We start from the raw sequence: 25,714 nt of genomic DNA, 5'->3' as shown, positions 1-25,714 counted from the left end.
AACTGATTTTTATATAGTCTGGGGTTTTACAAACATGGGATTTTTTGTTCATTTGATTGCATACATGAGGCAGGTATAAATACTTTGTGTATCTGAAGGGAGAAAATGACGATAAAGGTATAATTCATAATTGTATTCTTTTCCCCTTTAAGTAACAAAGCAATTTCATTGATGTACTTATTTGGAGGTAGCTTTAAATATTCTACTAATTTGAAAATGCAAAAACTATCTTTTCATAGACTAATAAGATGTATCACCAATTTTCGTTAATATTTTTCTGTGGCTGTCTTAGGAACACTATTCCCTTAAAATACCTGCAGGATATTGGCTACATAAAGGAAGGCAAGCAACTTTAAGTGTTATTAATTCATCCAGGAATAGAGGCTGTTTGCAGCATGCAACAACAGTTTTTCTTTTTTGATTAACGTAGGTGCTTCTGAGTGACCCTCACTAATATATGCAAAGAATTTGAATGAAAGATGGGAATAGACGATATATTCAGTGCACTGACTTTGCATGGTAACATTCATCACCACAATTTCAAGCCTTTGCTCCATCATGCAATACAGGAAAATACAAAATACTATTTTTCTTTCTTTCTTTTTGTTTTAGCCTGGAAGGCTTTATTCTGATGTTAACTTTTTTGTTGATTCAAAGGTGAAAAGTAATTGAAAATAATTTTTGAAATTTCTGGCCTACATAGAATGATTTTGATACCATGTTATAGAATATTTCCTGGAAACCATTTTGAAGATTATTTTTTATTGACTACCTGGCATCTATTTTACCCCTCTCTCACTTGGGTTTTTTCTTTGTATGTTTGTTGTAACCAAGAATATTTTTATATTTGGGGAGGAAATTTGCTCCTTCCATTTTCTCAGCCTTGCAGTTTGGGTGAGACTGAATGCATGCCCTGCTTTGGGGTGGATTTTTCTGTTTAAAAGCCAGTCAGAGAGTACTGTAACCTTGTCACAGTGATTGGATCAGGGAAGGCCATGAGTTCCAATTATCAATGAAAGGAACTGATTCCTAGGACATGTACAGCAGCTACTGTAAGAGACTCTAACTTTCCTGAGTGTTTTCCTATGAGGATATGACGTCTGGGATTGCTGAAAACAGTTTGCTGAAATTACCAGAAGAACCTGGAACTCCCAGAGGGCTACCAGGGCAGCATGGGGGAAATAGCAGAGAGCAGCAGAATAGAGAGCATATGAGAAAGAAGGTCCTTGGAGATCTCATCTGAGGTGCAAGATCAAGCCTCATTCGGACTTTGCTGTTACATAAGTCAATATCCCCTTTTTGTTTAAGTCATTTTGAATTTAGAACTTTGTATTTCATTTCATTTTTTTTTTCACTTGTTACTGAAATATTTCTATCACAAGTCCTACAGGGATATTTTGAGTTTGAGAGACTAAAGAGGGACAAATATCTTAATTCTTATTCAAGGATTCTTTGGTTTCAAGAACAGAAAGATACAAATCAGAGAATGGGAATTACTGGAAAGATTTGTGGAGATGGAACCAAATAGCTAGGAAAAGGAGAACCTTTTCACTTTACGGCACCTCAAGTCTCGCTCTTGAGGATATTAATGCGATGTATTACATTAATTGATTTTGATGTTAAAACAACCTTTCATTCTTAGGATACATCCTATTTGGTTATGGTATATAATTCTTTTCATTTATTGCTGTATTTAGTTTAATAGTACTTTGTTGAGGATTTTGCATCTATATTCATATGGGACATTGATCTTTGTTTTCTTCTTTCTTCCCTCCCTCCCTTCCTTCTTTTCTTTTTTAAGAAGACAAAATTTTAATTTTATTGAATAAAATAGTTCATTCGGGGCTTACCTCAGATCATAAGAATACTTTATAATAGCTAAAGATCAACAGCTGATCAGAAAGAAGGAAGAAAGAAAACAGTTCATATTTTTAATGTAGAAAAATAAACTAATTGTTAGAGATGTCTTATAAAATTCAACAAACAAGTTCTAGCCAAATTTACTGTTTAGTGGACTTTTTTTTTTTCTGTTTTCAAGGGATGAAAAGTGAGAGTCAATGTACATATTATTGGTTACAAGTAATACAACAGCTTGAAAAAATCATGAGATAGAAGCATAATATAAAAAGGCAAGATTTTAAAATTTTATTGTAGGAATATTACCTATAAGCAGTGGAAAAGACATTAAAACCAGCAGTGTGTTACCCTGGTTCAAAAAGAACTCATAAGGCAGAAGAAAGCTAATATTAGTTAAGGAAAATGGTCTCTTTTTAGAAGGTGTATCCAGACAGACATTACCTCAAAGAAATGCCAACAGTAACTATCTGGGCCCCACTTGTAATACAGTGAAGGTCAAAGTTGGAGTGACTGGGTTAACAGCTTAAGCTTTCTCTAAGGATTTGTAGTATTGCATCATCACAGTCCAGGTCTTGGGAGCCATGAAACCTTCAGGAGGTTTCTGGCCTTCTTTGGCAAGTTTGCACATTCAAGTTCCTGAAATAAATTCAAAGTCTTCGTGGTGTTCAGGGTCATAGTCTGTATGCTTCTTTTTCTTGTCAGCTGCAACTCAGAAGGGAAATATTTTCAAGGTGATTAGGCCAGAGGCCATAGTCAGTCCTTTGGTGCCACCAGTTGGCTCATAAAGATCCTCCCTGTTTCTGAATGAGGTATGCCAGCAGGCTCTTGTCCAACAATGTTAACATTGTCTCCTGCAACCATCCATGCTCTCTAATGCCACTGGATTCCAATTGGTCCTGCATACACAGTGGGACATGAGAAGATGGCCACTACTATTGTTTTAGGATATGGAATTTCTTCCTTTAGCACTGAAGGATGCTGCTGATACACCACATCAAAGGAACATCATCATCCTTTGTCCAGGCACCAAGAGGGTGAAGAAGGACAGGGTGCCTGTAGCCACCCTTTAGAAGTTGCTTATAGGTATCCTACATAGAGCATGTCTAGACCACAAGGTTAGACCCAACCTAGCATACACTGGGTTGCATAACTGAAATGCAACGACAGCATCAACATTCATATTTTTAAACACCTGCTATATATAACTCAATAGGAGTAAAACAATGCTTATCAAGACCATTATCCCAATAAATTCAGTCCAAGGCCTGAAGATCTCCAATCGGCCAATCTCCTTGTTCCATAACCATCTTAATGTAAGGTTGGTTCTCGCATGTTGTTCCCCACTGTCTGGCACCACAACCCTCCTTTCTGTGCTCAAGAAACTTTGGATTGTGAAGAATAAGCTACACAGCGGCCCTCCTACATCAGAACAAATGCAGACCAGCCATCCAGCCTCTCTTTACCTTCATGACTAGTTGTCAGAACTATAGGCAATGCTAAGTTAATGATACCTCCATCCATAAGACAATGGAAATGAAGGCACTGCATGGACCTCCTCTCTCTCATGAAGCCATTCAGTGGGGTTGCCCAGCCTTCTGCTAAACCTTGCACCCACCACATTTCCATTTTATTAATTTTCAATGCTGGTAATATTTCTGCATCTGTTTTTGCCAAATTAAGTTTATCTTCTGGCACGTAGAGTTCTTTTACTTAGTAAGTGGCATCCACAGGTACAATATCCCGTTCCTGTAGAAGTTCCACAACTTGTTGGACACAGTCATTTACATCACAGGAGTCTGTTTTTAGCACCAATTAAGGGGCCTTGTTTTTTTTTTTTAATATTCACAATCAATTCCAGTGAAACCTTTAATTTCCCCAGCCCTGTGCTTTTTTGTTGAGTCCTTTGACATCTCTGCATAATAAACATGCAGAGGAGAATGAACAAATACTTCAAAAAAAAAAAAGGTAAACCACTAAATTCTACTCCTGAAACCAATATTACACATTTTAACCAACTAGAATTTAAATAAAAAGTTGAAAAAAAAAAAAAAAAGGTAAACCCTTATAAATTTGCCTTGCATTGTTGCTCTTCCGAGTATAAGGTTAGAGAAAACTTGTGACTCACACTAAGCCAGCATCTGTAACCAGTTTACCAACTTCTGGAATGCACGGAATATTCTCTTCCGTCTTCAGAACTAAAGCCTAGATTTTTACTGAGACCTCTGTGACTGTTGTCACCATCCAAAGTATAGCACGGTATGCTATGGCAAACCAAGTACTCCTCCAAAGCCATAGTCACTGGTGGTCTTCCCCGCTCCACATGAGGCAGTCAGTCAAACTATACAACCACGAAAGCCCGCTTTGGTCCATACTACCTTACCTCTCTTTTTCGCGCGGCCATGGCAGCTTGATCGGCCTTCGTTGCTCGCTGCAGCTCCGTAGCTTCTCAGTTTGACTTTCTCACACAGGCTCCTGGGGCCTACAAGCCGCAGAGAGTGCACAGTGCTGGGGTTCTCAGCACCGGAGGCGTGAACGTGAGCCTGAGGGGGAACAGGGCGGGGCGAGAAGAGGGGGCAGGCCGAAGAGCCGGGAAGTCCTTGCGCCTGGAGAGCACGAACTGACGCACTGACGCACTGACGCACTGACGTCAGCTGGCGCTCCCGCTCAGGACTTCGATGGAGCCGGCGATCGCAGCTGTTGGGTCTCTGGCAGATAAAAGTATGTGTGCTAGTTTTGATTTCTTGTGACGTCTTTGGTTTTGGTATCAGGGTAACTGGGCTTATAGAATGAATTGGAAAATGTTGCCTTTTCCTCTTTTTTCGAAAAGTCTGAAGAGTTGGTTTTCATATTTAAATGCTTGTCAGAATTTATCAGTGAAGTCTTCTGGTTCTGGGCTTGGCTTTGTGGGAAGTTTTAAAATTACAATTCAATCTTTATTTGTTATAGATCTCAAATTTTCTGTTTCCTTTTGAGCCAGTTCAGTAATTTGTTTCTAGGAATTTGTCCATTTCCTGTAAATTGTCTAGTTTGTTTGCATACAATTGATTATTTTGTTTCCTCGTGGTACTTTTTATTTCTATAAGTTTGGTAGTGATACCACTTTTTAAAGGTAATCATTATTATGTCTCATAGGGCAAACACGTCCTTAAAGTTGTATTTCTAAAGACTATAGTTTAATATTAAATGTTCTGTGAATTTCAAATGGAATCATACAGAATATATTCTTGTCTGGTTTCTCTTAATTTTATGTTTGTAAAATTCATACCTGTACCTGTAGTTTGTTCATTTCATTGATGTATACTATTCCATTGAAAGACTATACCACAGTTTATTTAGGGACATTTGATTATTATTTTTTTGAATATTATAAAAATCACTGCTTTTAATGTTCTTGAACATGTGTTGTTGCACACAAGCATATAGTTGTGTTGATTTATACATAGGAATGACCTGCCAGGATATAGGGTTTGTGTCTGCTCAGCTTTCATTGGTAAAGCCAAAGGATTTTCAAAGTGGTTAAGTCAGCTGAGGCTCCCATTAGCAGTATTTTCCATTGCCCTGTCTCCTTGCCAAAACTTAGTATTGTCATTAAAAAAAAAATCTTTAGTCATACTAATTGGTGTACAGTGGTATCACATTATGGTGTTAATTTGCATTTATCACAGCAAAGTTGAGCTCCTTTTTATATTATTTGTCATTTAGATTGCCTCTTTTGAAAGTTGCCTGTTGGGCCCCCTGCCTATTTTTCCTTTGGGTTATCTACTTTTTTTCTTAGATTTGTAGGAGTTTTAATATATTCACGTAAGAGTCCTTCATTGGTTATATGTTTTGAAAATGTTTTCTCCATTATAGATATTTAATTAATGAAACATGATTGAGAAAGCATCTTTCTCCCATGATTTAGCAATACTTCACATGTTTTAAATCAATTGTCCACAAATGCATAAGATTTACTGTGACCCATAGATGTGAAGGAACAAAGGAGTGAAAGATGAACAGAATCTGGAGTTGGAGAGAGAGCTGTAGCTATAAAAAGACCACAGAGCATGAACTATGGTCTTAGAGAAACAGCCCGTGACAAGCTGTCGTACAATAAGGAATAAACAGAGAAAAGGAAAGTCCTAAATTTTGCCTCTTCTTTCCCCTTAAATTCCTGTCTAGTTGGAATTCAAATGGAAACAGAAAGCAAAGGAGCTTGTTGATGCAGTTCATTCCTGGGACATAGCCCAGGTAGAAAGGTGAAGCAAGAATATGAAGGTTATATGGAAGATACCCAGCACAGCCACACACATTTGTCTCTTGGCATCCTCTTGTCATTTGTCCAGGTGAAATATTTGTTTCCTCATTGCAGAGGATACCCAAAGTTCCCTGAACTAATACAATATCTGATCATGGAGTATGTTAATCTGGTTAAAATCTTTTTTTTTTTTAAGATTTTATTTATTAGGGAGAGAATCAGGGAGAGAGGGAACACAAGCAGGGGGAGTGGGAGAGGGAAAAGCAGGCTTCCCGCTGAGCAGAGAGCCTGATGCGGGGCTTGATTCCAGAACGCTGGGATCATGACTTGAGCCGAAGGCAGATGCTTAATGACTGAGCGAGCCACCCAGGTGCCCCTAATTCAGTCAAAATCTTAACCTGAAAAGTTTAGCTACCACCAGTGTTCTTCATAGAAGGTAATGGAAGGAGAGGTGGAAACAGTGTAGGAGAAACAATTAACTAGCATAAAACATAACTGCTATAGACTCTACTTCTGTAGATAATCATGGAGCTTAAGTTGGGTTGCTGCATTCCACAATGCATTTTATGTTCCCATTATTATCCGTGTTGGCTGAAAAGTGTTCTTTATCTGGTGGGGTGACCCAAACCTTTATTCCTGTAGGATTTGAGTCATTAGTGATCCCATTTTTATTGGATTGTCATAGTTTTCTATAGTTCAGAATTATTGAGCTCAGGGAATACTAAATGCCGTAGTGAATTTTCTGCCTCCTGTAATAGTTTGTACCTACTGGGTAGCAGCAACCCAGTTTTCACTTGTAATCATGATCTGTCATCAGACTATGCAGTGATACCCTTTTTGTCTGTTACATGGCACAAGGATCCAAAAATTTCAGAAGGCAATCTCAGCTTTTAACTTAACAAGACTATGACTTTGTATCCTAGTGGATACACGATTTCATTATTGGATACCAGCATTCCTCTACGTATACTAACATTCCCAAAAGCAAATTTGAAGGGAAGAAAAACTTGGTATAGTACTGAGAAAGACCATCCTCACCTGTATGATTTGATCCCTGGATCTGTTAATTCTGGCCATAGGACAGAAGTGCTAAGTATTGGCTCCTGGTTTAAGAATATACTTCATCTTCTATGCTAGAACCCCACCTTCTCATCGTGTTTACTAGCTAACTCCATAACCATGCTAAAAGGCTATCATACTATTCTGTTTAGCAACCTGCTCTCTGGGTGATGGGGGGACATGGTAAGGCCAGTGAATTATGTGGGTGTAAGTCCATTGCCACACATCTTTGGCTGTAATATGTGTCACCCATTGTAAGGTTATATTACAATGCTATGGCTGCAGATAAGGTAATTGGAAGGATGGTATTGGCAAAAGTGCTGTGGACAGTAAAGGAATTTCTCTATCTGAAATATATGTTTGTGTCTGTGAGGACAAATCACTGTCTCTTCTATAATAGAAATGTTTATTGTAATCAACTGCCACCAGGAAGTAGACCAGTATCCTAGGGAATGGTGTCATATCAACCTGCTTGTGGCAGATTGGCCACTTGGTGTGGTGGTGGCAAGACCAGTCTTTATGAGGGGAAATTCGTGTTATTGAACACATGAATAGCCCTCAGTCCTGCCCTCACAAATACTCTAGACATGGCTCATTTGAGCAAGCTCTGGCATGGCTGGATAAAGAGGCTGACTGATAGCCACTGGAAAGGACAGCTTATTGAAAGGACACCTGATTATTGAAAGCATTCTCCACAGAGGATTTATTCTGGTGGGGAAAAAAAAATTCACACTTTGTACTCTAAACCTCCCTCATAAACCATCACTTATATAGCTTTATTCTTTCTATGTTCCTGACCATTTAGACAATCTGTTGGCCACTGCTCATGAATCAGTATAGACCTGCACTTAAGGTTAGCTTTCCTTCCATGCAAAATGGACAATCAGATGTACTACCTTAATTTCTGCCCACAGGAAATATTTACCCTCACTGCTTATTGTCTTTTAAGGGAACCCCTGAGTTGGACTATATCGAAGTGACTATCAACTCTAGCATAAATGACAATACTAAGCAGTTTTATCTATAAACTATGGTCTTGCTTTTTCTTTCCCCATTGATTGAGCATAAGAAAGCCCTATGTGATTACGTGTGTGGGTTGTAGAATAGTCAGTGAAACTGTATCAGCAAGTATCTTGGAAATCTGAACCACCAACCAATGAAGTTAACTTGTGCCTTACAAATCTGTTTGGGTACCAAGCTGAGTGTATCATTTCTTTTTACAGTGTAGTGCTATAGTGCACATCTAAATTGATGGTGTAATGAATCAGATAACTTCTAATTTATAGATTACAAATCACTTGGATTTCATAGATATAGGATCAGGCAACATCAGGGCCCACAAGCTAGTCAAGAACTCTTTTTCCAAAGAAGAACAATGGTTAGCTAAGGGCATTGCCTCCTTCCCAACTCTTAGTGGTCTTAGCTGCAACTCATCTATTGGGATTGGTCAAAGCTTCATATGATATCTTTGTTTGCCACAGACCCTGCCAAAGCTGTTGGGCCCAGAAGATTACAATGCCAATGAAAAGGGCAACTTTGCACGGAAAAAAGTGAGAAGCCTAATAGGTTACCAAATATGGTTTATGTTCTTTCCCCTAAACACAAAGAAAATCAGCAAGTTACACTCCTTCATGGTGGCAAATACAATTTACAGCAACTTGTTTTTTACTGTGGAGAGGATATCCTGACAGTCCCTAGATGATTGGACCCCTAGAGTATGGTATATTCCTGACTTGTTGTAGGCCTTATTTCCTACTCTCTGGTATGCATATGTCTTACTAAGGCATCTGAAGTACTTGCTGCTTCCTGTTCATTAGATCCAGTTAGCATAATGTCACAAATGTAATGAACCAGTGTCATGTTCTATGGTATATCTGATCAGGGGGCCTCAAGACTATATTATGACAGCACAGGCGTTGACATAACCCTAATGCAAGACCATAAAAGTATACTGTTGTACCTGTGAAGGCAAACTGCTTCTGATTATCTTTGCTGAAGGGTATAAGAAAAAAAAAGCCAGGTCAATCAGGTCAGTTGCTGCATGCTAGCTGCCAGGGGCTGGGTTGATTTGCTCCATTAAAGATATCACATCTAGAAATGCACCTGTGATTGGTATCTCCACCTGATTAAGTCTGTGATAATCTACTTTCATTTTCCACGACCCATTTGGTTTGTGAACTACAAATACAGCTGTAAGAAATTGGGATATTATAGGAATATTTAAAGTCTTTGATGGTTTTACTAACCTCTATAATGACTCTGAGAATGCAAAATTGCTTTTGGTTTACTTTTCTTGACAGATGTGGAGGAAGGCGGGGAGTTCCATGGGTTTTCATTTGTCATTTTCTACCATAATAGATTTCACTCAGAGTTTCTACTCCTTCCCACTAGTACCCTGATTTTAGCACAGGACATTTAAGCACTCAATCTGTACTGCCATTTTACAAACCTTATAGCCAGGCTTTGGGTTTAGTTTACATCTATTCTCCCCTGAGACTACAGAAGATGAAAGACCCTTCAGAGCTATCATTAGGGCTTTATGATTTTCAGTCCTGATTCTGAATTAGAAATTCATGACTGTCAATTTTTTTTTCCCTGGGTAATCTCTGTGGGGTCATCTGAAGCATCCAGCTGATCTCATAATCATTATAATCATTATTGATGTCACTGTAATCAACTAACGCAGTCATTTGTTCTCCCAATGTCTGTTCTCCTGTTGTACTTCCTCCCATGCCACCGTATTAAGTAAGTACCTGGAGGCTACTAAAAGTGGAAGGCTATTACTACTTCTAAGCGTGAAAAGGCAATGGAAGGGAATGGTTACTAGAACTAGAAAGGGTTGTTTAGAGAAGGTAACCAGCAAGAGCTATAGTCTTTAGCAGAGGGACACAGTCATCTACTGTAATACAACAGAGGAAAAAACTAGGAAAATAAATACCTAAACTCATTCTCTCCCATTTTATAATATCTTCTTTCCCATTGCCCTAACCAAACCAGAAGCCAGCGGATAAGGGAGCCCACTAATGCAGTCCAGTGGCTCAGCCTTCTGCCCAGAATGGAGAGAAGGTGAATGGGGCCGGCAAAGATATCTCATACCTCCTAATTCTTCAACTGGCTAACTCATCTTTTGTTTCATGGCTCACAATGTTATTTCCCCAAGGAAGTTTTCCTAAAGCTTTAAACAAAATTACAAAAAGCTTCAACTGTCTTCACTCTTAGCACACTGTTGTATTTCCTTTATTGGGTTTATTACAGTTTGTACTTACATATGAATTAGTGGCTCTATAGGTTAATTTATATAATGGCTCACTTTTTCATATTTCATTTTTTTCACATTTGTATTGCAGAGACTACCTGTTTGTTGCCTTACACATAGTAGATACTTACTAAATGTTTGTTGAAAAAAATGAATGAAATAATTAGGCCCATGGAAATTGGTGTGTGGCCTCAACCTCCATACTTAATATTTCTTTTAGAAAATGTATTCTCAGATGTAATTATTGATATTGCCACGAAATTTATGAAGCACAGAATGCTTGTAAATCATGACCAGTCTGTGTGTATAGTTTATACCCTATCTCAATTGGTAGCTAAAAATATTTTACAGCAATTTCTATGTCCTCTTTTGTTTCTAAGTTCTCCTAAGAATTATGTGTTTCACTTACCGTTGAATCTAGGCAAGTATTAATATAGTGATTTCATCCTTAGAGAACTAATGAACATTTCTGAGTGAATGAATAAATGTTTTTGGAATTTTGGAAGACTTTACGCAGCTAATTGATTTCTTATGGAAAACTAATAATCAAACACTACAAGTATGTGCCAGAGAGGATACTAGATGCTTTACATGTATTGCTTGATTAAATTTAAGAGCATAACATAGTAAATAGATACTTTCATTTTACAGATTGGAAAATGGAGGCTCAGAAAGGTTAAATGGTGGAAAAACTTCAGAGGACTAAAAAAAGAATTCTCTTTAGGAACCCGTTTTTTTTCTGTCTTGGAGCATGGACTTACAGAAGTAAATGCCAACCATCAGTATATATTTGTACGCCAAGTGTAGATATATTTTGTGCAATAAATATTTTTAGCTTTTCATAATTTATTTAACAGCACATGGAGAAAATTGCATCTCTCAGGTGATCCTTTGTTTTATCAATCAGCAAAATACATTTTTAAGAAGGAAAGATGATTCACAAGAATTTGCTCTTTAGGATCAAACTTCCAAGTCAAATAATTTAGCAGGTATGAAATCCAAAACTTTCCTGGTAGATTTTATAAATTTTTATTATTGTAGCACTTCAGCATTAATTGATACCAGTACTGAATGTTGTTTCTCTAATAGCAGTTACCCATTGTGTGAGGCTGTATTATGGAATGATGTCAGTATTTTTTGTCTTATCAGTTTCTTGAGGAACTAACTTGAAATGGTTTTCTTTGGTGGTTCTGACATATTTCAAAAAGATTAACAGTATGTTATTGTCCTGCTATGGAACCATGGAAAACTCTATCTAGTCAGCCTTTGGCAATGTTGAAACATTTCACATGGGTAATTTAATGGTGACACAGCTCCATATATATGATTAGTATCTGCAGACAACATCCAGTGTAATATAATTCAGTAAGGGAATTAGATCCAGCAATAAAAGTGCTTTGTGCAAGATGCAATAATCAAACATTATTTTAGTGGTTTGAAACATTGACAAGATGAGTTTTAGCTAAATTTTTGATTGAATAAATTAATTCTGAGTCTCAAATTTTTTATGCTACAGGGTACTTTTACTTGTACAACAATTTGTATAAAGCTATGATATCTATGTTGGTACTTTATTTATAACAGTATTGTGAATTATGTGGGCAAGGTCTTATTTATTTTTAACAACTGTGGAAGCTGATGCTCAAAGAATTTAAGTGCTCTGGCCAAGGTCAACTGTTACCTACTGATAGAGCTCAGAGCAGAGCTCTGGTCTCTTGATCATTGTTCACTTTTAATTGTTTCAAATTCTGTGCTGAGCTACATGGGTACAAACCATAAAGATAAAATGAGCATGATCTGCATTCAATATTAACAGTAAACCAGATGTCTAATAAAATTAATCTGACATGCTTAAAAATATGCATAAATGTTATTATCTTGCATAGTGATTAGGTATAGATTCTAAGACATTTAGATAAATTACAATAATTAGTATTACTTTTCCTTAGATACAATTGCCAATTGGGACACTTGGGTACTCCATCAAATACATAATCATAGTCAAGTGACCAGACCTGCTGTCTAAGACTCCTCAGGAGACAAAGATTATAGATAGCTTCCCTTTGATAAGACAAGTGACAAGATGAAAATACCTGTAGGTAGGGCTCTTAACTCAGAAGCTACTGGAACCTTTAAGAAAAGAGTGAAGACAGAGATGGATTATGAGGGAGATTTGTAGTAGAAGGGGCATAAAGAAGAGCAGTATTTGGGTAGAGAAGTTTGAGTCCATGGTTGAACTGTGTGGATGCTTAAGAATTACTAGCTTTCTCATTTGAACAGGTCATGTCTTTGGGGTGAAGGCCAATTTTAAATATTCAATTGCAAGGACAGGCTGTTCCCCACCAAATGAGCCTAATTATATGACCTAAAATTCTTACAAATCTAAGGTATAGTGAGAACTATGCTCATGGTTGCTTGTTCTTTGCTGCTTAGTATTTAACATCCATTATTTTACAATTTCGATTCACATAATAAACAATTACAAGATATATCAATCATTGTATTTCTCCCTTTTTCGTTTTTACTACAATAAACATGCAATTTGGTTATTACCTGTCATATAGTTCCATGCTTTGACTTTAGGAGCTCAGAGTGTGAAGTAGGAGATATTGATCTATTAAAAATGGATAAAAGGTATATGGTCATTTACCAACAACTAACCCAAGAACAACAGTGGAGCTAAGATACATATAATGTGTTGATGTGCACGCTATGTAGAAAACCCACTCTCTCTATTTTCTGCGTCAAGAAACTTACAGCTTTTCCTACTAAAACATCAGCACCTGAATGCTAAAGCTCATTTTTCTGAATGTCTCTGTACAACAGATGGGATTGGTGGAATATATGAGGAAAATTACTGCTCCTTTTGTTTTTCTACCTATTGCCCAGTGATAATGTGTGTATATGTCAGTGTCCTTTTACATTTTTAACAGGTGTTTGGATGAAGCTGGATTCAAATGAAAAAATGAACAAATTCAAAATATTATTGCAAATATATGTATGTATATGTTGTGTATATGTGTATATATATGTGTATATAAAGTTTTATATATGTTTTACCTAACTTACAAATTTTTAAAAAATTAATTATTAAAAATAGTTATAAAGCACTTTAAAATGTCAACAAGTAAAATATTAGTGAAGTAAATACAGACAATATCTTCATATTGTCTCCAGATTCAGTACTTAGTTTGAGTAGTTATATATTTTATGAGCCCTAAGTGGTAGTACTTAGACATGACTATAAAAATAGTAATTTCATTCATAGATGTCAGCTGAATCATTCACTCAGCTTTAACATATGCATGGCAACATATTAGGTATTTAATCAGGAAAGTCAAGAGTTGGATTTACAAATAAGGCACAGAGTCTTAGTTTTTGAGAAATTATGATAAGTTGAACATTCATTAAACATCACAGACAGCTACAAGGTAATACAAAAAGTAATACAACATACACACACATGCACAAACCCATTAACAGCAATAGCCATTGAATAAAGACTTGTTATATTCCAGGAACTTGGCTAAATGCTTTACCTCACCTAATCCTCAGAGACACCCTGTGACGTAAGTGTTAATTCCATTTTAGTTATAAGGAAACTAAGGCACTAAGAGGTGAAGTAACTAGCCCACTGTTACACAGGTTTGCTGATTCTGGATCCAATCTGAAATCTTCCAGCATTCAAAAACCATATGGATCATCATTGGATTATGCTGTCTCTCCAATGCAATGCAGCTTGTCAGAGTTAAAACTGACAACATAAGACTTGAGAATGGAGCACCCTCCAGATTAGAATTTAGAATTAAATTGCTCCTTGTTTCTAAGATCAGAGTAGCCTTTCTGGAAGAGGTATTATTTGAACTGCACTTTGAAGAAAGTTATGGATGTGGAATGGAGTTGATGGTGAAGAAAGACATTCCCAGAGGGGGCTATGATATGGGATAAGGCACTAAACAGTGTGAGAAATGGAAGTTAAAGCCAGGACCTGGAGTTATTGGTCAGTACCCGCAGGGTTAGGTCAAGACTGTAGAGGAGTGTGGGGCAAGTGATGATAGATAGAGTGGTGTAAGAACTCCTGGAGTGAGTGGTCCTGGAAATGAGGGACCTGATGGTGGGGGCTCGGGGCAGTGGATCATGTATGCACAGGAACTATGTGAGACAACAAGGTTAGGCAGGGCCAGGAGTCAGAAAGCAAGAATTATATAACAGAGGATTGTCCTGGGCTAGAATCAGAGAAGAGAGCTATTAATGAAAGTTTCTGAGTTTTCAGAGGCAATCAAGAATTGGGTATAAAAAGGAATCATAAAGGGGGAAAAAGGGTAGAACTAGTGTTTATTCAGCACTATGAATCTTAAACATTCTGCCAAGATATGCTAAGGCATTGTATCACAATTGTTATATTATTTACTTCTTATGACAAACTTTTAGTCTATATATTGTTATTTGGAAATGAAGGAAATTGACCTCAGAATGCTGAAGGAACTTGCTAATACTCACAGGTCTAGTGTTTAGTGAGGTCAAGATAGACACTGTTTAAGATTGTATGCTTACAATGCCCACATTTCCCCAAATAACAAACATTTATTAAGCATGGAATATTAACGAGGAACTTTCTGAGCACTTCAGTGAATACAAGAATGAGTCAGTTTCTGCCCTCAGAGGATATGCAGCTCAATAGAAGGATAACAGAAGTTCAGTTTTATATTTGTATTCATCTCTGTAGTTGCATTCAGCTTTGTATTTGTCTCTTACCAAGTACTTAGTCACAACCATTGTCCTTGAGTAGGAGGCTGTTGACAAATATTTGTTTGATCCAGTCATTCAGATATTCCTACATAAAATGTTTTCTTTTACACACATGTTCTATGAGATGCAGTTACATCCATTTTGGTAGATTGTTTCCTTTAATTTATTTGCAACTTCTTCAGTGTTATCTCATTTGGGGAGCCAGTCAGCTTCTACTCTGTGAAACTGTTCCAGAGGCCTCCCACCCCACTGTCCCTTGGCATGTAGTAATAGGATTGATAGCTATATCATTTTCATTACTCCACCTTTAGGTGTTTTGTTTTTCATTGGAGGTCATTCATAGTTGTTCATCTACAAAGAGACCATGACTGCTTTTTAAATTTATTCAAGAAACACTTCAGTAATTGGGTTCTCTTAACATTGTGATAATAAAGCTTTGTGATATGATGCGTGAAGCAGTATGTTTGGTTCACAGTTAAAACTTTCCCTTAAAGAAATAGTTGAAGTATCAAATCCAGCTTCACCACATTTGAATTAAAATGATTCACAGAACTGAAAGGAAATACAATGATTCTAACATATCATAAAATAGAATGAAAGTCTGTGTTGAGTTCTATTTCCACAAAGTCATGTCTCATAGAGATATGTTTTTAAAATAAAAAAGATTACATGTGAAAGGAATTGTTTACATGTGACACTTTGGTACTACTTTTAAGAGTAAGGAAGCAGGGATATTCATATGGTATATGATCTTTAAAACTTTATAAATATTCTTCAAACAGTAGTTCTTTTTGCTTTCACTTCCATACATTAATTTTGGAGAAAGAATCATTCATTGTCTATTTAGAAATTTGAATGTTTGGCATATTAATATACAATTATTGAATTTTTAAAACTATCTCCAAAAACACCATAATGAAGGAAAGGTACTTGAAGACATTGTAAGATGACAGCAGTTTTTTGCCAAAATTTGTTTGATCCTTAGTCTATTGGGAATTAAATAAAAAGAAAAACCTCAGTTTTCTCCTGTGTACAGTTAACTTTAAAATGAAAATATAAATTTCCTTTGTTTTTACTTGGTAATGATTGTCATATCTTAAGTATCTTCCAACTCAGTTTTGACTTGTATGAGTCATTTGACTTGAATAATTTTATGACTCGAGGAGGTTAAGTTTTATAAGCCCATTGAACAAAGTCCTCAAAATATGTATACCTCTGACATGTTTATGCATGTACACATACATGCTCGTATGGCGTACTTATTCAGAAGTGGTTCAATTCAAAATAAGTGGCCGGAGAAAATTAAGGCCATTTAGCCCCAGATCCATTACCTTTATTTTCCACTGAAAACCCTCTACCTTATGTTCTTTCCTATATATAATTCTCTTTCTTTCCCTTTAACACCAAACTTTATAAGGGGAGTGCATACTTTATATGTCCACTTATTTATTCTAATGAAACTGTGTGCCTTAGGTCCCTTCCCCAAGCCATATGACACCTTTTTTCCTTGAACTGTGAGGTTATTTAACACTTTTAACCAACACTTCTTTTCTGAAACTCTTTTCTCTCTAAATGTTAACACTTTCTCAGAGTTTACTATTGCCTCTGGCTTCTTAGTCTTCCTTTAATCTCGACATGACTACTTGTGCTATAAAATGTTGGAGTTCTCAAGGGCTATGCCCTAAACCGTCTGCTATTCTTTATATATATTCCTGCCTGGGCTCATTCCTACTCATGGATTTGATCACAATTTATATATCAAAGACCCCTAATTAATATTCCTGTGCCATGACCACTCTGTTGAGACTTAGAGCCATGTTATGCAATTAACTTATTACTAGGTATTTCCACCTAGCTGCTCTATAACCATTTCAAAGTCACCATGACCAAAACTACCCCCAGTAATTTTTTATCATATATTCTCCATCATTGCTAAACACACCATATTTTAGCTTGGTGGCAACTAGATGACCTTGGGAAAGTTATTTTTCATCTCTAAGCCTTAGTTTCCCTATATGTAAAGTGAAAATAATAGTCATTTCAATCTTTTTAAAAAGACTTATTTATTTATTTTTTAGAGACACAGTGTGTGTGTGTGTGCAGGAGATGGGGGAGGGGCAGAGGGAGAAGAAGAGAGAAATTCAAGCTCAGTTTGGAGGCTGACATGGGGCTTGATCCCACAACTGTGAGTTCAGGACCTGAGCCAAAAACAAAAGTCAAAACAAAAGCTTAACCGACTGTGCCATCAGGGCACCCCTCAGTAGGTTTTTATAAGAATTTAAAATCAGTCATTATGTAATTCACATTAATGAATGCTAACTACATAGAAGAAGACAGTACTAATATTGTTCTCATTTTATACCACAAGAACTGGAAACACAATGAGGTTAAGTAAATTGCCCAAAGTTATGTAGCCAATTTGTGATTAAGCAGGATTTGAATGTAATCTTGGTCTACAACCTGGCTGCTTAATTGCTGAACTACCCTGTGTGATGTTATGTATAAAGTATATAGCGCAATCCTTTGCACATACTTACAAGATGTATAAAAATCATAGGGATGGGGAGGAGGGCTTTAAATATTCTGGAAATCTGCATTTTAAAAAGCTCCCTGGTAAATCTAATATTTCAACCCAGGTTAAGAACCAACGTAGTAGACTCTCAAAAATGTTTGTTCCTTCTATCCAAATGAAAATAATTGAATCAGTTTGACCCTGTGAACACTTTCACAAATGCTATAGCCATTAAGCCTGAAGTACCTTTTAGGAGGGCTCTGTTAGAATTCCTTTTTTGAAATGACAATAGAAGAGCAATAATAAAGACACACACACACACACACACACACACACATTTAAAAAGCCCTCAATATTCATATGACCAGAGGCATTTAATACATGCATTGTGTTTTCATTTGTATTGCATGATTTTATCCTTAGGAACAAGATCCTTAAAAATATTAGGCTTGTATATAACCCAGAAAAATCACTTTCTTGAGATGATTAAGCTGCGGAGTAGATATTCCATCTGGCCTAAAAATGCTTCATTTTACCTTTTCCCATCCACCAAAGCATATGCTTTCTGTCCTAGCTATCAATATTTCCTCTAGTTGTTTCTCATATGATTAGAGTAGGATATCTCATCCTTCAGCATATATGTCCAGAAATACAAAACAGACTAAGAACACGTAAAAAAAAAAGAATTACAGTAAATTCTGTCCTTTTTTTCATGAGTTCTATTGTGTGTGTGTGTGGTGTGTGTGTGAGAGAGATACTCCCCCCAGTATAGAATTTATTGTTCAGATATAGCTAGATTTTTGTTGTTCTTGTCTGTAAGTAGCAGGATATAATGCTTTCTAGCACATGCAGAAACAAAATTACTTGGAATGATTTGGGGTGGCTCAATGAAATAAAGAAATTGGTATATAGATGTAAGATCCAAATAGAGAGGAACTGGGGAAGCTATGGGGTCAGCAGGTCATCAGAAGGTCACAGGAATGAACCAGTTCAACCTCTTTTCCCAACTTGGTGTCATTTTAATTGGGTTTCAGTGTCCCAAAAGAGAACCGCATAGGCTTAACTGAGTTCCCACACCCATCAATTGGGCAAAGCACCTATTGGTGGTTACACCAATACTGCATACAATGGAATAGAAGTGAGTCTTCCAAAGGAAACTAGGCATTATTCACTAGACAAAAAGAATGGAGGGGACACTCCAAAGCTACAATTATCCCCTCTCTTCTTTTTTTTTTTTTTAATGATTTTTTATTATGTTAGTCACCATACAGTACATCCCCGGTTTCCGATGTAAGGCTCGATGATTCATTAGTTGTGTGTAACACCCAGTGCACCATGCAATACGTGCCCTCCTTACTACCCATCACCGGTCTATCCCGTTCCCCCACCCCCCTCCCCTCTGAGGTCCTAAGTTTGTTTCTCATAGTCCATAGTCTTTCATGTTTCATTCCCCCTTCTGATTACCCCCCTTTCTTTATCCCTTTCTTCCCCTACTGATCATCCTAGTTCTTATGTTCCATAGATGAGAGAAATCATATGATAATTGTCTTTCTCTGCTTGACTTATTTCACTTAGCATTATCTCCTCCAGTGCCGTCCATGTTGTAGCAAATGTTGAGAACTCGTTCTTTCTAATAGCTGAGTAATATTCCATTGTATATATGGACCACAACTTCTTAATCCAGTCATCTGTTGAAGGGCATCTCGGCTCCTTCCACGATTTAGCTATTGTGGACATTGCTGCTATGAACATTGGGGTGCATATGGCCCTTCTCTTCACTACGTCTGTATCTTTGGGGTAAACACCCAGTAGTGCAATGGCTGGATCATAGGGTAACTCAATTTTTAACTTTTTAAGGGACCTCCACACTGTTTTCCAGAGTGGCTGTACCAACTTGCATTCCCACCAACAATGTAGGAGGGATCCCCTTTCTCCACATCCTCTCCAACAATTGTTGTTTCTTGCCTTGTCTATTTTTGCCATTCTAACTGGCGTAAGGTGGTATCTCAGTGTGGTTTTGATTTGAATTTCCCTGATGGCTAATGATTTTGAACATTTTTTCATGTGTCTGTTAGCCATTTGTATGTCTTCATTGGAAAAGTGTCTGTTCATATCTTCTGCCCATTTTTTGATTTGTTTATTTGTTTCTCGTGTATTGAGTTTGAGAAGTTCTTTGTAGATCTTGGATACCAGTCCTTTATCTGTAGTGTCATTTGCAAATATATTCTCCCATTCCGTGGGCTGCCTCTTAGTTTTTCTGACTGTTTCCTTGGCTGTGCAGAAACTTTTAATCTTGATGAAGTCCCATAAATTCATTTTATCTTTTGTTTCTCTTGCCTTTGGGGATGTGTCATGAAAAAGGTTGCTTTGGCCGATGTTGTAGAGGTTGCTGCCTATGTTCTCCTCTAGAATTTTGATGGATTCCTGTCTCACATCGAGGTATTTCATCCATTTGGAGTTTATTTTTGTGTATGGTGTGAGATAGTGGTCAAGTTTCATTCTTTTGCATGTAGCTGCAAATATTATTCTCAATGGGGAAAAGCTGGAAGCCTTTCCCTTAAGATCAGGAACTCGACAAGGATGCCCACTCTCGCCACTATTATTCAACATAGTACTAGAAGTCCTTGCAACAGCAATCAGACGACAAAAAGGGATCAAAGGTATTCAAATCGGCAAAGAAGAAGTCAAAATGTCTCTCTTGGCAGATGACATGATACTCTATATGGAAAACCCAAAAGAAGCCACTCCCAAACTATTAGAAGTTATAGAGCAATTCAGTAACGTGGCGGGATACAAAATCAATGCTCAGAAATCAGTTGCATTTCTATACACGAATAACGAGACTGAAGAAAGAGAAATTAGGGAATCCATCCCATTTACAATAGCACCAAAAACCATACGTTACCTTGGAATTAACTTAACCAGAGACGTAAAGGACCTATATTCTAGAAACTATAAATCACTCTTGAAAGACATTGAGGAAGACATAAAAAGATGGAAAGATATTCCATGCTCATGGATCGGAAGAATTAACATAGTTAAAATGTCCATGCTACCCAGAGCAATCTACACTTTCAATGCTATCCCGATTAAAATACCGAGGACATTTTTCAAAGAACTGGAACAAATAGTCCTTAAATTTGTATGGAAACAGAAAAGGCCCCGAATCTCCAAGGTACTGTTGAAAAGGAAAAACAAAGCTGGGGGCATCACAATGCCAGATTTCGAGCTGTACTACAAAGCTGTGATCACAAAGACAGCATGGTACTGGCACAAAAACAGACACATAGACCAATGGAACAGAATAGAGAGCCCAGAAATGGACCCTCGGCTCTTTGGGCAACTAATCTTTGATAAAGCAGGAAAAAACATCCGGTGGGAAAAAGACAGTCTCTTCAATAAATGGTGCTGGGAAAATTGGACAGCTACATGCAAAATGAAACTTGACCACTATCCCCTCTCTTCTTAATGCTAAAAATATCACAAATGGTCCCGATGTAAAAATATATGATTTTATTTGCCATTTAGTGTCTCCTAATTAAGGTTCTTAAGTCTTTACTGAATATTTGCAAATAGCTTTTAATGGGATGCTTATTCTACTTATTGTGTTGGAAGTTCCTCTAGGTTTTCTTCTTTATAGATAATTCCATCTTTTTTATTATAAAACATTAATTTTTAAAAAGTTGTAAATTATTTTTAAAGTTAAATTAACATACAGTATTATATTAGTTTTACATGTACAATATAGTGATTCAACAATTCTATACATTGATCACTGCTCATCACATGGTAAGTGTACCCTTAATCCCCTTCACCTACTTCACCATAATTACATTAGTTTTAAATGTCCCTAAATGGTCTTAAAACTTTCTGATCACAGTTAGTTTGCTTCTCAATATCTCTTCTCTTCTTGAACACATCATTTTCATGCCTTTCACAACACTGTATTTCTCAGCCCACTCTGTAGCTTTAAGATTTAGGTTTTGGCCTCAGAGATGTGAGAGACTTACGATATATGCTGTTTCTGGAATTTCTTCTTAATGAAAGGGATATGGGCTTTCTTCTGTCCTTTGTGAGGTGAAGCCATGTCTTGGACCATGAGGTTGAGGGACTCATCCAGAGGATAAAGAGCAGGACAGATATTACCTAGGTCCTAGATATCTATGGAGCTGCCATTATCAGTCGTGAAGCAAATTATATCAGGACTTTTATGTGAGAACAAAATAAATGCCTGTCTTGTTTAAACCATTGTTATTTTGGGTTCTATTACATATAACTATGTATCCCCATTAATACAGTCATTTAGTATTCCTAATTCTAATGTAATACGGTATACCTATATATACACATATTAGATATAACACTAAACAAATGATACTGATTCTAAGAACCATAATACAAAATTCAGCCTAATTTCTTCATTGTCACAATATATGAGGGTCTCTCTCTCTCTCTGCATGTATGTTTTCTTAGTCTGCCTGTGTGTCTGTGTATGACTATATTTTCCAAGCCTAGACTTGAGACTATTTTGGAATCTTGGAGAACAGAGTCTAGAGCTTAGGCATTGACGTTTAAAAACCACAGTGCTTTGTTTTTTGAGAATTGTATTTTGATCTCCTTAATGGACTTTCTATTACTGAAAGGGAAATAAAAATTCTAGATTTTGTTAGAGAGATTTGAATCAATGGGAGAAAAACCATACTGCATGATAATTTTGAAGGGGTCTTCAGTTTGAATGGAATTGCAAACATGGTGATTATGTTTCACTAGAAAAATGACTTCAAAATATAAATATATGTGTGTTTCTTTGTTTAATCAGTCCTCTCTGAGGACTGAGGCAAAAACCTAATGATGGGAAGAGAAATATGCAGGCCAATATTCCCCTCATGGTGACTGAGGATCCTAAAGAGGCTGAGAGTAAGAGTGTTAAACTAACCTGGATATCCTGATGAAGACATTTCCCTAGACCAGGTGCCAGCCAACCATGGTCTCCTGGCCAAATCCAACCCAAGTCCTGATTTTTGTAAAACTATTGAACTGAAAATGATTTTTACATATTTAAAGGGTTGAGGAGGTGGAGGAAGAAGTAGGGGTTGGGGAAAGGGGTGGTGAAGAAGAAAAAGAAGGTACAGCAGTACCTGCAGGAGAGATGTGTGTGACCTGCAGCACCCAGATATTTACTTCCTGGTCTTTTATAGAAAGTGCACTGATCCCTGTCTTAGATCCTGTAACTTCAACAATATGGAGTATGCTGAAGTGGAGTGTGATTCATGTAGGGTGTCCTTGCATTACAATGTTTGTTGATTAAATGAATCAATTATTGAATGGATTCCGTGTTTTCAGTGATGTTTAGGAAAATGGATTACATGTCATTTATTCACCAGTAGACACCATGATTTTAGTGTGTAGTATTGTGAAAGCAATGTAAGTGAGGAATACTTGGGAGTGGAGTTGTGCTATAGGGTTTATATAATCTCACCCAATAGCATTGTTTTATGGTTTGGATGCTGATTAGAGCTTGGTATGTGACTATAGAAACTTGGCATCATGGCAAGTATAAATTCAATTACCATTTTGTGGTGTCTGGCACATAGCATATTTTAATTAATGTTTGTTGATAGATAAATGGTTAACATTATTATTATAAACTTTTGTTCAAAAGCTACTGGTTCTCCTTTCTAGTAAAATAATAACATTGGCAATGAGTCATTTTATGCCAGTATTTCCTTTGCCTTGTCTTCATATAAGAAATTTCTTTCTCTTGTATTTTCTTCATTTAAAAAAACCTGTGAGAAAGAAAACAAAAATCAATTATAATTGACTAAAAAAATAATTTTTCTTTTGTGAGAGCCACCAAAGCCTATGTGACTTAAAGGAAAAATGTCAAAAGGTGATCAAGAGGTTAAAAAAGACCATTGGTGTTGGCGTTTCTCAGGGTGATAATGAGGCATGTACTGGATTTTTCTTTTTTGGTATAATTGGTGCACACTCCTTTTTGCAGATTGATTTCAAGAGGTGATGTAATGCAAACCCCAGTCTCATGGGCAGGCTTTGTTCACAAACTTCTCATTTGTGATAAACTTTAAATACTCATGATCCCCTTTCCCTTCCCAATGGTACCTTCCACTTTAATCTATAAAATAAAGAGAGGTTGTACCTGGAATGGAATTTAAATAAGTTTTTTTTTTTTTCTATGACTGTAGTATATCCTAAGAGACACTTCAGTCAATTTCAGGAGTTTGAGCCTAGAGGAGTACTTTCTTCAGGGTAAGGTCAAGGCAGAGGGGGGAAAAAAAGGTACAGCACAGCTGTGTGGTGCTCTCTTGTCCAGATTGACTCTTTGAACATTTTCTTCTCTTCATCAAAGGACATCTGGGAAAGCAAAATATAGAAAATAAAATCCACGAGATTTTGGCTAATGTTATGAAAAATAAAGATTAGGATCAAAAGTTTAAAAGGATAATTTCAGCTTAAAAGAAAAATATAGAGAATCTTTCATTGCCTCCTGTAGCATATGAGGTATTTAAATTATTTGGTGTGCTGGTTTATGGACTTCTGCACCACACTTGCATTTTAAGAGTTCAGCATAACAGAAGCATACCTGTCTGACGTGGATCATTTATAAGACGCTTTAAAAATAAAGTCAGTGGAAAATACAACTTAATGAAAAAGAGAAAGAAAATGGGCTTTTAAAAGAAAAATTAGAACTTTTTTTTACATTTTAGAAAAGATATGATAAATTGAAACTTAAGCAAGTATTTGTAAAGACAATTTTAGATAATCAGTAGTAATAAATATGACCAAATGATCATTTTTTTCAGTCATTCAATAAACACTGGTTGTCAAATTAACCAAGATTGAACTAAGTGCTGAGATGGAGACATGAAATAAAAACAATTTTAATCTTTCAGGGAGCTAAAAAAATGTTAAAATGGATATGGAAAATCTATAAATCCAGTTCTCATTTGCAGTAGCTAAACTTCTTCCTCCTGCCATGGGTCTTCCAAAATGAATTACCATTTCATTTCATTTCATTGAATTAGCCAATCTGGGTGTATTCAATTAATTTTACATTCATTCATTAATGCAATGAATAGATATTTTATTTGGGAAAATCCTAAGCCTGGGAAATAAATGAATGCGAGGAGGACATTGTCCTCTATCAGGGAATGTGCAGTCTAGTCAGGTATATATGCACTCAAATAACAGGTATTTAAGAAAGGTGCCATCATATTACTAATAATATTAGAGTATTACTTATGTAATGCTTGCTATGTGCTTACTATGTGTTTTACATATATTATCTTGTTTAATCTTTATAACAACACTGTGACATAAATACATATTTTATCTTCATCTTATAAATAAGAAAACTAAGGCAAAAAGAAATAGATAACTTGCCAAAGTCATGGTGGAGGTTGATTCAAATGACCCCGGATTCTGTCCTATTAACCACTACATTCATAGGAATTTAGTGGAGGGAGAGATTATCTCTGATGAGATGATAAGAAAAAAGTTTCATGAAGGAGTTATTATTAACACAGACTTATAAAAATATCTAGAACTTCATACTCCAGCTAGGAAGAACTAGTTCATTGCAGACTACCCTTCCACTGAGAGGAAAAGTAAAAGCTGGATAAAATTTTAAAGTTGTTGGAACACACCAGAAAGCAATCAAGGCAAACAAAACTTGGGAGGCCTTGGATTCCAGAGAGAAGGAAGACTAGCTAAGTGTGTTATTCTTGGCAGCCTTTTCCTTTGAGTCATTAGTTAATGCATATGCAATGTGGGTGGAAAGGCTCTGAAGCTAAAAGCAGACAGATGCAAAAAGAAAGAGAATTATAGTGATATTTGGAGATGAAAAAATGGAGTTAAAAGTCAAGCAAGGGGGAAAATTACATTAAACCTTCTAGGCATTTATTAAGTTTCCTGAAGGAATGTATACTAGGAATAATAGTGAATTAGAAGACCAAGCCTAAAAACATTTACAAATAGCTCAATTTCTAATTGCATTAAGATGATCAGCTTCTACACTAACTGGCTA

General features: G+C 36.5%; 1 pseudogene; it reads right to left on the bottom strand.

Moving 5' to 3' along the window:
* Positions 1-2,380: 2,380 nt before the first annotated feature.
* LOC123794885 (bifunctional 3'-phosphoadenosine 5'-phosphosulfate synthase 1 pseudogene) overlaps positions 2,381-25,714 on the bottom strand; it is a 130,106-nt pseudogene continuing 106,772 nt past the window's right edge.

The sequence above is a fragment of the Ursus americanus genome, chromosome 12 (assembly GCF_024610735.1).
Source record: "Ursus americanus isolate L20-20 chromosome 12, mUrsAme1.1.p, whole genome shotgun sequence".
Lineage (NCBI taxonomy): Eukaryota > Metazoa > Chordata > Mammalia > Carnivora > Ursidae > Ursus > Ursus americanus.
Note: the sequence above shows the minus strand (reverse complement) of the source record. Positions and strands in the feature narration are given on the sequence as shown.